Source organism: Acartia tonsa, chromosome 13, assembly GCF_053477335.1.
Source record: "Acartia tonsa isolate MP-2025a chromosome 13, ASM5347733v1, whole genome shotgun sequence".
Taxonomy (NCBI): Eukaryota; Metazoa; Arthropoda; class Copepoda; order Calanoida; family Acartiidae; genus Acartia; species Acartia tonsa.
In genome coordinates, this window is record NC_137272.1 from 46,506,842 (window position 1) to 46,521,513 (window position 14,672).

Below are 14,672 nucleotides of genomic sequence, written 5' to 3' on the forward strand. Positions count from 1 at the left end.
CCTATTGTAGAATAGAGCGTTGTACTTTCAAAGCAAAAACATCAAGTTTCTAAATATATTTCAGCACTATAATGTACAGATTTTTACAAGATAACATAGTATACAAAAAAAACTTAATTATGCATAGAAACAAAAAACAATTATTTAAAATGCTTTATATATTTGGAAAACCTGTTCTGGTACATTTATGTTTCAAATATTTTATAGTCATTTCTCGCATCTTATTATGAACAGCTTTCCGCGGATATAGAATGTAGCACTGGCTAAAAAACTGGTTTTTATCTTATGATTGAACATTTTTATATTCATAGAAAGCTGGATATAATATGATGCTAGACATTGTTTTTTCGTATGGATGAGATCCGGTTCCTATCCACCGGATTCGATTGAATACAAGAAATATGATTATTTAACAAATTATTGAAAAGTTGGAACATATTACCACGTAGCTCCTATTCTATACACAGCACAGGAAGGGTTCTTTTATATCCAAAAACTAGACCTTATGACGATTTTAAAGGTATGCACAACATTTTTGTACTATTAACACAAGCAGCACAATTTGATTTTTAAAAATGTGCTCATTTTTTAACAACCTTCAAATCCATAAACCATCAAAAATAAGGCCTTTGGAAAAATAGGTTTTTTAAGGCATATTACGTTGAAATAATCATTTTTGAATATTTGAAACAAAAATGCACCAGAAAAGGTTTTCATTTATATATAAAGCATTTTACATAATTGTTTTTGTTTCTATGCATAATTAAGTTTTTAAAAATAACATTTCTATTGAAACACCCTGTATATACTATTAAAATAAAAAAAATTAAACATTTGGTTCCAGGGGCCAAAAAAACTGGTATTAATCTTATAATTTTTATTTTGTATTTGTGGAAAATTGTCTGTAATACAATGCTATACATGAGTCTTCAGTATGGCTAAGAACCGGTTCTGATCCAACGGATAACAATCGGTTTTGAAGCCATACTGGAAAAGTCCTGCCCATTATTGTGTGGGTTAGTCTGTCAGTCAGTAATAATAACCAACAATCTATAATACAAAGTAGAACGATGTCTGTCTGTCCGCCTGTCTGAAACTTAAGATGTTAGTAACCACTTGACCAATTGGGCTCTACTCTTCAGGGAATATACCTACTGGCACTGTAATGGTTTTAAGCTATTTTCTTGGGGGATAGGGACACCCCTAATCCCCCCAAAACCATTTTGGTGCAAAGCCTCTAGAGGCTAGGGGCGAAGCTGCTAACATTCGAAAAAGTAATTTGTTAAGGTTTCGTGATTTCAACTATTTTTTGGGGAATGACTTCTTTTTAACAAAGATTTTAATAATAAAGTTTATTATTAAGAATTAAAAAATCAGGAAAATTTGCTTTTTGACATTGATTTAACAATTTTGTAAAATGTTAAATTCCCAATGATGATACACAAAATTACCCTTACTGTAGATTAAATTACTGGTTGAAACATTTGGACACTTAACTTTATAAACCAAGCAATTAAAGTTCAATTATAGGCTCCAATAAAGTTGTTAAGCCAACAAATAAGAAAACGTTTTTATAAAACTTTGGGGACTAGTGTAATAAACAGCCTATTGTCCCCCCACTCTCTGCATTACTTTCCACAAGAATTTTTTAACTCCTTAGAGAAATTTTCTCCCTTTGCTTGATAATAAGACTATAACCCCCCCCTCCCCTCCCCTTAACCACAGAGAAAACTTATTGATCAATAAATGGGGTACATATTAGCAATCTAAATTGACAACAAAATTCCCCAGTCACAATATCCACGTATTCTATATCCATTTCTTTCAATAATTAAATTTTAAGTTTAGGTAATCAAATGCTATGTGGCAGCCAAAAGTCAAAATTATTAACAGAATTATTACTAAAATGGATACGTGGATATTGTGACAGGTGGATTTTTTGTTGCTAATATAGTCCTCAGATATTGATCAATAAGTTCCTCGAGGTTGTAGTAAAGTCATAAGGGGAGGGGGAGTATAGATATATATTAGCCACTTGTGAGAAACATTTTATTAGGGTATGAGAGAATCTCTCACACTATCCATGTATTATATATCCATTATTACTAAATTTATTTTATTAGGGTATGGAAGAGAATCTCTCACAATATCCATGTATTATATATCCATTATTACTCAGTATATTTTATTAGGGTATGGAAGAGAATCTCTCACAATATCCATGTATTATATATCCATTATTACTCAGTTTATTTTATTAGGGTATGGAAGAGAATCTCTCACAATATCCATGTATTATTTATCCATTATTACTCAGTTTATTTTATTAGGGTATGGGAGAGAATCTCTCACAATATCCATGTATTATATATCCATTATTACTCAGTATATTTTATTAGGGTATGCAAAAGAATCTCTCACAATATCCTTGTATTATATATCCATTATTACTCAGTATATTTTATTAGGGTATGCAAAAGAATCTCTCACAATATCCATGTATTATATATCCATTATTACTCAGTATATTTTATTAGGGTATGGAAGAGAATCTCTCACAATATCCATGTATTATATATCCATTATTACTCAGTTTATTTTATTAGGGTATGCAAAAGAATCTCTCACAATATCCATGTATTATATATCCATTATTACTCAGTATATTTTATTAGGGTATGGAAGAGAATCTCTCACAATATCCATGTATTATATATCCATTATTACTCAGTATATTTTATTAGGGTATGGAAGAGAATCTCTCACAATATCCATGTATTATTTATCCATTATTACTCAGTTTATTTTATTAGGGTATGGGAGAGAATCTCTCACAATATCCATGTATTATATATCCATTATTACTCAGTATATTTTATTAGGGTATGCAAAAGAATCTCTCACAATATCCATGTATTATATATCCATTATTACTCAGTTTATTTTATTAGGGTATGGAAGAGAATCTCTCACAATATCCATGTATTATATATCCATTATTACTAAATTTATTTGCATTGAAATAATTAAGCTTAAAAATCAATGTAAAAAACATAGAAAATTCAAAAAAATGCACAAAACAGAAGCGGGACAAAGTGTCTCAAAAATCAGCCACGTGACGTCATAAAAATGAGAGAGATGAGAGGAGAAGTGGGAAAGAAAACCCCTAAAATGAGATGGATAATCACTCATTTTTATGACATCACGTGGATGATTTTTGAGAAACAGCACTTTTGTCCAAAAAAATCATTAAATTATTAAATAAAATATTTAATGTAAAATGAGTATTATTTAAATTATGATGTATAATTGTACAATATGTAGCAAGAAGAACTAATATATATGGTTACCATATGATTTATATAATTTAATTTTGGTGATTAGTTGATGTTTTGGAATCATGTGTGACGTCATAAAAATACATCTATAAAGGAAGGATGAGAGGAGAAGTGGGAAATAAAACAACAAAACAGAGATAACTTTAGATGTATTTTTATGACGTCGCACATGACACTTTCCGTATTTTCAAATTTAAATTTAAATCTTTCCAATCTGACATTTAAATATCATATTATTTTATGTAAAAATATTTGATGCTGATTTTTGTGTGTGTATATTTTACAAGCATGACTGGTAAAATAACAGTCTTTTCTTTGGTATCTAATATTTAAAAAGTCCTTAAATCAAGATTTTTAAAATTAAATCATAATTTTACAATTTAAAAAGTTAATAATTCTTAATTCAATCAAGCTCTTAAAAATTATATTTTTGTGCTTTATCTTAAAGTGCTGCCCAGTTTATTTAGTAATTGTTTAAAATAAAGAGGGGGGTGGGGGTAATTTATGTTCTGTGTTCGACTAAGCACTTTGAGGGAAATCACCTTGTTTCAGAAAAAATGCCTTACGTGGTAACTTTACAAAGTGTCTCAAAAAACAGCCATGTGGCGTCATATCTTTTTTTGTAGGGATTTTCTTCCCCACTTCTCTTCTTATCTCCCTCATTTTTATGACGTCACATGGCTGATATTTGAGACACTTTGAAAATAAAATTTCCAAGCCTAGCCTAGGAGTCAGGGATCTAAAGGGATAAGACAATGGCCAATAAAATGATGTACATCCCCAATAATGATAAACAAAATTCCCTCTTCTGTAGATTACAATTATTGGTTAAAACGTTTGGATACTCAACTTAAAGAATTAACTAATCAAAATTGATTAAAAGTCCCCAAAGTTGTTAAGACATCGAATAAGAAAACGTTATTAAAAACATTTTCATATTACAGCTTTAAAATAAATGATTTTGAAATGGAAGCTTTTGTATAGACAATTTATGTCTGTCTGTTTATTCTTCTATAGTTCTATTGATGTACATTCCCAATGATGATAAACAAAATTATTCTTCTATAGTTCTATTGTCAAGTAGCACGTCATAATCTTCGGCATATCTGAACATAATTAAAATTAGTGGTTGAAACGTTTGAACACCTAATAAACCAATCAAAATCACCAAAGTTATTAAGCCAAAGAGAATGAGAACACTATATCAAAAATTCATTAGGGACTTGTGCAATAAACAGTCCAATGTCCCCTCCCTTCCTGAGAGGGATAAGACAATGGCCGATAAATTGATGTACAGCCCCAATGATGATGATGCACAAAATTACAAGTTTTACCAGTAATTGAACAGTTTATCAGTTTTTTTTCTTTACATCTTTTAAAGTGTCCTAGCCGTTTAGTATATCTTAGAGTTCATAACCTCATCAATTATCTCTCATTATTAAGGCTGATGTCCATGACACCCTATATATAGGTCAGGTCCAACAATAATGGATAACTAAGGGGAATCATATCTCTCCTTTTCTGTCCAAGCACCCGGGATATTGGGTTAAGTAACACCTAACAAACAACCAACATTTTGATTGCACAACCTTTGTCTGGAAGTCACACATCTGACATAGCAGAATTTTTTTAACATCTATAGTTATGACGTGGTGTTAAGACAAGATTCAGTGCAGAGAACATACACACAGATATAAAGACATCCTAATATTTTAGAAGATATAGACTATAGTTTTTAACATCTTTAGTTATGACAAGTCAAGATTCAGTAGAGTACATACACTCAGATATATAGACATCCTGATATTTTAGAAGATATAGACTATAGTTTTTAATATCTTTAGTTATGACAAGTCAAGATTCAGTAGAGTACATATACACAGATATATAGACATCCTGATATTTTAGAAGATATAGACTATAGTTTTTAATATCTTTAGTTATGACAAGTCAAGATTCAGTAGAGTACATACACTCAGATATATAGACATCCTGATATTTTAGAAGGTATAGACTATAGTTTTTAACATCTTTAGTTATGACAAGTCAAGATGCAGTAGAGTACATACACTCAGATATATAGACATCCTGATATTTTAGAAGATATAGACTATAGTTTTTAACATCTTTAGTTATGACAAGTCAAGATTCAGTAGAGTACATAAACACAAGATATATAGACATCCTGATATTTTAGAAGATATAGACTATAGTTTTTAACATCTTTAGTTATGACAAGTCAAGATTCAGTAGAGTACATACACTCAGATATATAGACATCCTGATATTTTAGAAGATATAGACTATAGTTTTTAATATCTTTAGTTATGACAAGTCAAGATTCAGTAGAGTACATACACTCAGATATATAGACATTCTGATATTTTAGAAGATATAGACTATAGTTTTTAATATCTTTAGTTATGACAAGTCAAGATTCAGTAGAGTACATACACTCAGATATATAGACATCCTGATATTTTAGAAGATATAGACTATAGTTTTTAACATCTTTAGTTATGACAAGTCAAGATTCAGTAGAGTACATAAACACAAGATATATAGACATCCTGATATTTTAGAAGATATAGACTATAGTTTTTAACATCTTTAGTTATGACAAGTCAAGATTCAGTAGAGTACATACACTCAGATATATAGACATCCTGATATTTTAGAAGATATAGACTATAGTTTTTAATATCTTTAGTTATGACAAGTCAAGATTCAGTAGAGTACATACACTCAGATATATAGACATTCTGATATTTTAGAAGATATAGACTATAGTTTTTAATATCTTTAGTTATGACAAGTCAAGATTCAGTAGAGTACATACACTCAGATATATAGACATCCTGATATTTTAGAAGATATAGACTATAGTTTTTAATATCTTTAGTTATGACAAGTCAAGATTCAGTAGAGTACATACACTCAGATATATAGACATCCTGATATTTTAGAAGATATAGACTATAGTTTTTAATATCTTTAGTTATGACAAGTCAAGATTCAGTAGAGTACATACACTCAGATATATAGACATCCTGATATTTTAGAAGATATAGACTATAGTTTTTAATATCTTTAGTTATGACAAGTCAAGATTCAGTAGAGTACATACACTCAGATATATAGACATCCTGATATTTTAGAAGATATAGACTAAGTTTTAACATCTTTAGTTATGACAAGTCAAGATGCAGTAGAGTACATACACACAGATATATAGACATCCTGATATTTTAGAAGATATAGACTATAGTTTTTAGCATCTTTAGTTATGACAAGTCAAGATTCAGTAGAGTACATACACTCAGATATATAGACATCCTGATATTTTAGAAGATATAGACTATAGTTTTTAATATCTTTAGTTATGACAAGTCAAGATACAGTAGAGTACATACACTCAGATATATAGACATAGATATTTTAGAAGGTATAGAGTTTAATTATTTCTCAATAACGGAGATTTTCAAAGCATACTGGATGCTCAGAATGGAAAATCTAATTTTGTAATTTTGACCAAAGACATAATGAATAAAGTCCGATGGCCATGGATGTTTCATTCAGTTTCAGCGTGCTATCTTTTAAACTTGCTAGAATTGTTCTATCAATTCTAAACTTTGCCTGATGATTCCTAAGGTATGATTTAGGAAGCGTAGCAACTCTGTAAGTATTACCATTTAAAACATGTTGATTTTTTTGGTTTCAATTATCCTATTCATCTGATTTTTCAAAAATGATTGATATTACACAAGGTATAATGTTAGAAGCAAATAATCAATTACTAAAATGTAAGTATGTCCTTAAAAAATATCCAGTATTTGCTCAGTTTTGCAAAAAAAATTTACCTACAATTTTGTTTATACTCATACATTATATTTTGTCATATACAGTCCTGAAACTCTACAAGTGTTGTTGTCTATTTGTCCTACTGTTTCAGAGCTTTGCTTAAATGGATTTTGTCATCCTTGTTAACCAATAAGATATATGTTTTAAAATAACTTTCCTTTAAGATTTAAAATTTTAGTTAATTTCAAATTTCTATGGTAATCTATAATTTAGGTTATTATATATTAGAATTGATCCTATCTCTAAAGATCTATGCTGTTTTACTATCTTTTTTAATATTTTAATCCTTCTATATCTCTCTTTAATATTTACTAGCGGCTTCGCCCCTAGCCTCTAGGGGCTTTGCCCCAAGAGGTTTGATCAAACCAATTTTTTTGGTGGGGGGGATTTTTTTTTTTTGGGGGGGGGGTTAGTCGACACCACTATTTTAATTTTAGTTTTAAAAGAAAAAGAAAAAATTGGAAGGGAGGGGTATTTTTTATTTTTTGGGGGGTTGGGGGTGTCCCACCCCCCAAGAAAATATCTTAAAACCACCACAGGACCAGTAGGTATATTCCCTGAAGAGTAGAGCCCATTCGGTTCAGCAGTTACCGAGATCTTAAGCTTCAGACGGACAGACATCGTTCTACTTTGTATTATAGATAATTTCTTTGTAATTACATACTTTATTATATTTGTTTCCAATTATGTTCAACAAAATTGCCTTTTCTTTAGATTTAAAATATTGTTGGAAGCTTAATAAAGTGCCCAAAAGATTTTGCAAATAAATGACACAAGGTGTTTGTAAAACTATGGGGACAAGTATAATTTACATCCCAATATCTCCACCCAATGAGATGTCTTTATGATTAATAAGTAACAGGATGTTTATCTGTGTTTCTGTTTGTCTGTGTAAACTGAAATATCTCTCTAACCACTGGACCTATATGGACCTATATGGATCCTTTACAGTAAAACGTCTTATGGATCCTGGGAAAATTAATAACTATTTTGGGGGAGGGTACCTCCACTCTCCTTAGAAAAATTGCCCCTTAAACTCCCCCCTATTTATTTCTCATTGTATAAAAGAAAAAATAACCATAAGAAAATGATTGATAGGCACTTAAACATGTATTTTATATATTATGAATTTGAAGCCACCTAGCTCTGACGTCAAACTTTCTATCCAGTTTTTCATATTCGGTCCGACACCGCGTCATAACTAAGACGTTAAAAATGGTTCCTACTGCTGCTTTTTCTGGTGCGCGACATAAATAGTTAGAGTAAGGGGAATGCCTTGGCCCAAACCAGGCGCAACTCACTACCATGCACAGTTAGGACTGCTCAGACAAAGGTCGTGCAATCAAAGGGCAAATGGACGCTTTACACCGCAACCCTAGGGCTTAGGGCTGACAACCCTATCCCATATCCATAAAAAAAGCCACACTGTTACAGAAACACTGACAAATTGTCAGTGGCCTATGCTCCCCCTTGTGGAGTGAAAGGGCTTGTTACTGTTTTTTTTTTATATTTAGCTTAGATAGATAGATAGATAGATAGATAGATAGATAGATAGATAGATAGATAGATAGATAGATAGACAGACAGATAGATAGATAGATAGATAGATAGATAGATAGATAGATAGATAGATAGATAGATAAATAGATAGATAGATATAGTCCACATAGAATGAACAAAAGTTTATTTGTAAAACATCATGTTTCATGCATTTCTGGTAAGCCGAGCGTACTCGGCCCACGGGGTAACGAGTTCGGATTCAACGGGCCCTAGCCTTTAAGTATTCTACCAAACAAACAAGCAGGATTCAATCATACAGAATTATATATTTAAACTGAATAATATTTACAAGTTATGTTTACTATATATATACAACAAAAATATAACAATGGTTAGGTTTGAAGGGGGTGTGGGGCGCCAGGGCTTAGCGCCCGACGGTAGACAGGCTGTGGGGGCAGCGGTGGTAAAAGGGGAGGCAGTGCCTCCCGATTATATAAGCGCATGATGGACTCGTGATAGTTGCATGTTCAAGTTCCCTCCCCACATTTAGGCAGGCTAGTTTGACCGCCGGGTGCGGGGTTAACAGCGGTCATGAGATGGATAGTGATATAATAGGATTAGTGCGGGGGGTTTGTTATCATAAGTCACAGCGAAGCAACTCTGTAATCGGCCTGTCCGTATGGGCGTCGTATTACCACAACCTCCCCTTCAAGGGTTGCGTGGCTCCTGAGCCACCAGGCCTTGAACCTGGGGATACGACAGCCGGCTCATGCGCCGGACAGGCAGTTCTTGGGGCACAGCTCGATGGAGGACAGCTCGGGCTACACAGGCTCCCCGGGACACTCGTTGCTCGGTCTGACTGTGGTTGGTGATCAGCATTGTCAGCTCCTGGTTGGCTTCTAGGCGTGGGTTGGCCACGGCCAGGCCTCGCCGCTGGAAATTTTGCCTCGTCTGCAGGATCAGTTCTGTCGCGGCTGGTAGCTGGACACGGAGGCCTAGGCAGACTCTGGTGGTTCCTAAGGGTGGAATGGTGATGGCAAAGGGCGCATAGAATTCCATGGGGGCGCCTGCTTGATTCAGGTTGCTTGGCCTCCTAGCTCCTACCCGGATGGGGATGGCTGTCATCAGCAGGGGGCACATGGCTTCTTCTTCTTCTTCTGGGGCGGCCTCTTCCATCGCAGTGGCTGGCTCTTCTCCTACAGGCTCGCTGCCGGCTGGCAGGTTCTCCATGTCTGCGTCAGGGTTCCAGATGGCGTCTCTGAGCGGCTCTGGAGCGGGCGGCGGCGGCGGTGGTTCGTTGGGCTGCTCCTGCAGGTTTTCCTCCACTGGGTCACGATCTTGGCCGCTAGGCTGTGGGGCGGCTGCGGCTGGCTGGTGCACTGGGAACTCTCCTGGGTTGCTAGCTGCGGGCGCCGCCGCTCCAACTGGCAGCTCGGTGGCATCCTCGTCGCCGTCCACGTCAACTTGGATGTCTTCTGGGATCTGGTGGGCAGTCACATCTCCAGTGTATTTGCGCAGTCGACCTACATGCGCGGTAACTTCTGAGATCCTGGCTACTGGAGAGGCAGGTTTAATGACATAATGGACTTCTGTAGCTTTCCTCACTACTTTCCAGGGGCCAGTCCATCTCTTGGTAATCTTGGCTGCCTTTCCTGGCACCAGGCGAGGGGCCAGGTACCAGACCAAGTCTCCAACCTCATACTTGGCCGTGCCTTCGTAAGCTGCCGCGCTCCTCCTGATGGCTCCCTCCTCCTTCTGCTGGATGGCATCATAAACTGCATAGTAGCGCTGCAACAGAGCTTGGACGTTGGCTGGAACTGAAGCATATTCGGTCTCTGGCAGCCGTAGCACCATGTCCACCGGAAGTTTGGCCTCTCTCCCAAAGAAGGCCAGGAACGGGGTCACACCAGTGGATCTGCAGGCCTTGGTGTTGTAGGCAAAGGCGATGGCAGGCAGGTGTGGCTCCCAGTTGTTATCGTCTCTGTCTAGGAACAGGCGCATGCCTGTGTTGAGCGTCCTATGAAACCTCTCCACTCGGTTGGACTGCGGGTTGTAGGGTGGTGGATGTGTCAGGCCAATCTCGAGCCGGGAGGCCAGTTCCTGGAATACCTGGCCGGTAAATTCCATTCCATTGTCGGAATGGATCTTCAGGGGGCATCCGAACGCGGCCAGGTGGCGGTGCAACAGGGCTTCAGCCACCGTGAGGGTGCGCTTGTTGGGGATGGCGTAGAGGCTGACAAACCGGCTAAATCCATCTTGGCAGGTGAGGATGTAGCGGTTCCCAGCTGGGGTCTCTGGCAGTGGCCCCACCAGGTCGATGAATAGGACTTGCTGTGGATACCCCTGGCGGGAGGGCACGTGGATCCCCTGCTTCAGCCTCTCCTTGGTAACTTTCTGGACACACTCAGGGCAGGTTTGTACCATCAGGCGGACGTCACGGGCCAGGTTGGGCCACCAGAAGTGCATGGCAACGCGGGCGATAGTTGCGTCCATCCCAAAGTGCCCAGCCATGGGGGTCCCATGGGCTAGAAAGAACGCGTCCTGCTGGAGGGCCGAAGGCAGCAGGTATCTTGTCCTCTCTCCTGTCAGAGTCTGGTCAGTGGTGGTGAGGCAGCCATGCTCGTCAAGCCCCAGGGCTGAGAAGCGGCTGGCGTACTGCTGCTCGTCTCGTTCCTTGCCACGCAGCTCAGCCTTGGTTGGGGCCTTGCCATCAGCCACCCATTGGCGGACACGGAGCAGGAGGGGGTCCTGTGTCTGGGCTTCCAATACTCTAGCTGAATCCAGTCGGGCGGCAGGAGGCCGGCTAGCTGCGGCCTCCCCTAGCTGACCCAGGTTGTGGATATACTCAGCCTGCTCTGCTAATTCTTCGGCGCTAGCCGTTGGCATGTTGGCATCTTCCCGGCGGCTGAGGGCGTCGGCGTTGGTATTCTGGGTGCCAGGCCTGTGGCAGACGGTAAAGTCTAAGGCCGCTAGCTCCTCCTGCCAGCGGGCCACCATCCCTGTGGATGTGTTCAGTGATTTCATCTGTAGCAGGGCAGAGGAATCAGTGTTGATCTGGAAGCTGCGGTAGGACAAGATGCCGTGGAATTTGCGGATCCCATAGATAATGGCGGCCATCTCTCCCTTCCAGGACGGGTAGCGCGTCTCAGGGTCGGTTGTCTTGCGCCCCACGGCGGCAATCAGCCTCTCCTTGCCCTCCTGGCATTGACTCAGTATGGCAGAGATGGCGCGGCTGCTGAAATCTGTGGTGAGCTGGAACACTGCTGGTAAATCAAACCTGGGCGGCGCTCGGATGGGGGCCTGGCGGAACTTGTCCTTGAGTTGCAGCAGCTGGGCTTCCATCTCAGGCGTCCAGGTTAGGGCCTTGGCCGTCTTCTGCCGATTCATCTCGTAGGTGAGGTCTGCATACTCTGGGATGAACAGGCGGTAGTATCCAAAGAAGCCCAGCAACGCCAGCAAATCCTTGGGGGTGCTAGGGGCTGGCCAGTCCAAGATGCGGTCAATATAGTCCTCTTGCATGGCTATCCCCTCACGGCTGAGGGTGTGGCCCAGATAATCCACCTTGGACCGGAACAACTTGGTCTTGGCTGGCTTGAGGCGGATCCCTCCCCTGCGGTGGGCTTCCAAGACCTCTCGGAGCCTGGCCAGGTGGGCCCAGGTATCCTGATGGAAGGTCAGGACGTCGTCAAGGTATGACTGGAGGTTGGCTGTGCCTAGTGGGTTTAGGACCCCTGCAATAAACCTGGAATAGACCGACGGTGCCGTAGCCAGGCCAAAGGGCATCCTTTTCCATTGATACAAGCCCCTGGGGGTGGTGAAGGCGGTGCAGGGCCGGCTATCCTCAGACACACGGATGGTGTAGTATGCGGCCACCGCGTCTAAAGCACTGTAGACACGGTGCCCGCCAGCTCGTTCCACCAGTTGCTGGATCCTAGGCAGGGGGTAGCTGTCCCGCTCCAGACACTTGTTGAGGGCCCTGTAGTCGACGGCCCAGCAGGTGCTCCCATCCTTCTTCTTGATGGGCACCAGGGGGCTGCTCCAGGCGGAGTCCGACGGCTCTATAACTCCTTCCTGCAGCCAGGTGTCCAGTTGTTTCTCCAGTTCAGCCTCTTGCCGCGGGTTCAGATCCCTAAATCTCTGGCGGATCGGCTGGGTCCCTGGCTTGAGGCGCAGCTGCAATTCAACCACATCTGTGCAGCCGGGGGTAGAATTGGAGAAGACGTCCCTGTACTCTGACAACGTAGTCCAGACCTCCTTCTTGAGCAAGGGGTCCTTGCGTAGGAACTCATTGTCTTCCATCTCCAGGGCCTCCCACAACTCTTGCATGTCTATAGGCTCAGCAGGTTCTTGGAACGAGTGGAGACGCGGGGGAGGCGTATCAGAGACCTCTAAAATGTCAGGTTTGACCAGCTCCCCTGCCACTGGGAGGCCAGCATCCAGCAAGAGGGGCACCTCCCCCTCATTGACCACCAGTACTCTAAACACAGTGGCAGAGCCAGGCCTGTGGGCATACAGGCCCTCTGGAATAACAAGGTCCTCCCCAAACCTCTGTTCTGGGGCAGCTAGTTGAATGGCATCCTTGGTGCGATGGCCTACTAGCTCAACAGGGACCGCCATAACCCCGCGGCCAGGCAGGACCACCCGCTTGGCTGTGCGGAGCTGGGGTGGTTGACCGTCAGTTGGAGTGACAGCGCTTAGCCTATACGTGGCTGGTGAGGGGTCAGCCTTGGCTCCGGGACCCACCGGCCGCGACTTGACGGGCTCGGCTTCTGGAGAGGCTGACGTGTCGGAGCCAGGCGTGGCTCCGGGGGCGTCCGGCCACGATTTGACGGGCTCGGCGCTGGGAGAGGGCAAAGTGCTGGGTCCAGCTTTGGCTCCGTGGGCGTCCGGCCGCGACTTGACGGGCACGGCGCCGGGAGAGGCTGGGGCCTGAGAGTTGAGTGTGGCTCCGGGTACATCAGACCGCGACTTGACGGGTCTGGACTCGGGCTTGGCTGGTGGACTGGTTGGAGGTCCCAGGTAGAGGGGGCCAGGTGGACACGGCTGGCCGTTGATAAAAATGTCGGCGGAGAAGATTGGTTCTGGAGGGCTGGCAATCTCAGGAAACTTTGTTGGCAGGCTCTCCCTTGGCACCTTGGGCACTGGGGGCAACCCCATGGCTAGCAGGTTAGCTCCCTTGTGTGCGTTGAGCTCAGCGTCCACCCAGTGTGTGCCTTTCTCAACCACACGCGGCTGCTCAGGCAGGGGGCCTGGCAGAGGCCCCTCATAGCTTAGCTCTCTCTCGGCTGTCTCCCGGTCAATGGGGACGCCACGGAGTGGGATAAACTCCCCACGCGCCCACAAGCAAGGTGGTTGCATGTCGAAACAGAGCCTAGTTCCGAACTCCTTGAGAAAATACCCTCCTAGGTTCAGAGGGTGTGAGAGATTTCGGACCACAGTCACGTGGTATAGATGGAGTATAAGAGTGTGTGAAACTGCCATATATAACTCTTTTAATTTTCCAATTACCTGGAGGGGCTGGCCTTCCTCATTAGCAGTCAGGATCTGGGTGTTGTCCGGAATCAACATGCGTTGCACGCCCATCGCGTGCATGAGGTGCTCAGAAATTACAGCAGACCCTGGTACACGGTTGCCAGAGTCAATCATGGCATCAACCTGTACATGCTGGGCAGGGTCAGGAGTAGGAAACCTCACCCTGATATGGCAGGGGAAGTGGAGGTCCTGCCCTTGGGACAAGGGGGCCTCTCGTTCGGCTGGGGTTGGCAGAAACTTTGGTGGTGGCCGCACCGCAGCTATGGTGGTATCGCTTACCATGGTGGCTTAGACTGTAGCTTCGAATCACTAGAGCTTATTAATTATCACTTGGTCAACAATTTTATATTTATTTTTATCACTGGGTTGACATTTTATACACAATGATGTGTTGTTATCACTAGGAGCTCTAGGTGTGATTCTGGAAGCACTGGCAGCAGG

The 14,672-nt window shown here is 41.3% G+C and overlaps 1 long non-coding RNA gene across 1 annotated transcript in view; it reads left to right on the forward strand.

The window, feature by feature from the left end:
* The window catches only part of LOC145303929 (uncharacterized), a 164,980-nt gene that overhangs the window by 140,815 nt on the left and 9,493 nt on the right, over positions 1-14,672 (forward strand). The window lies entirely within an intron of this gene.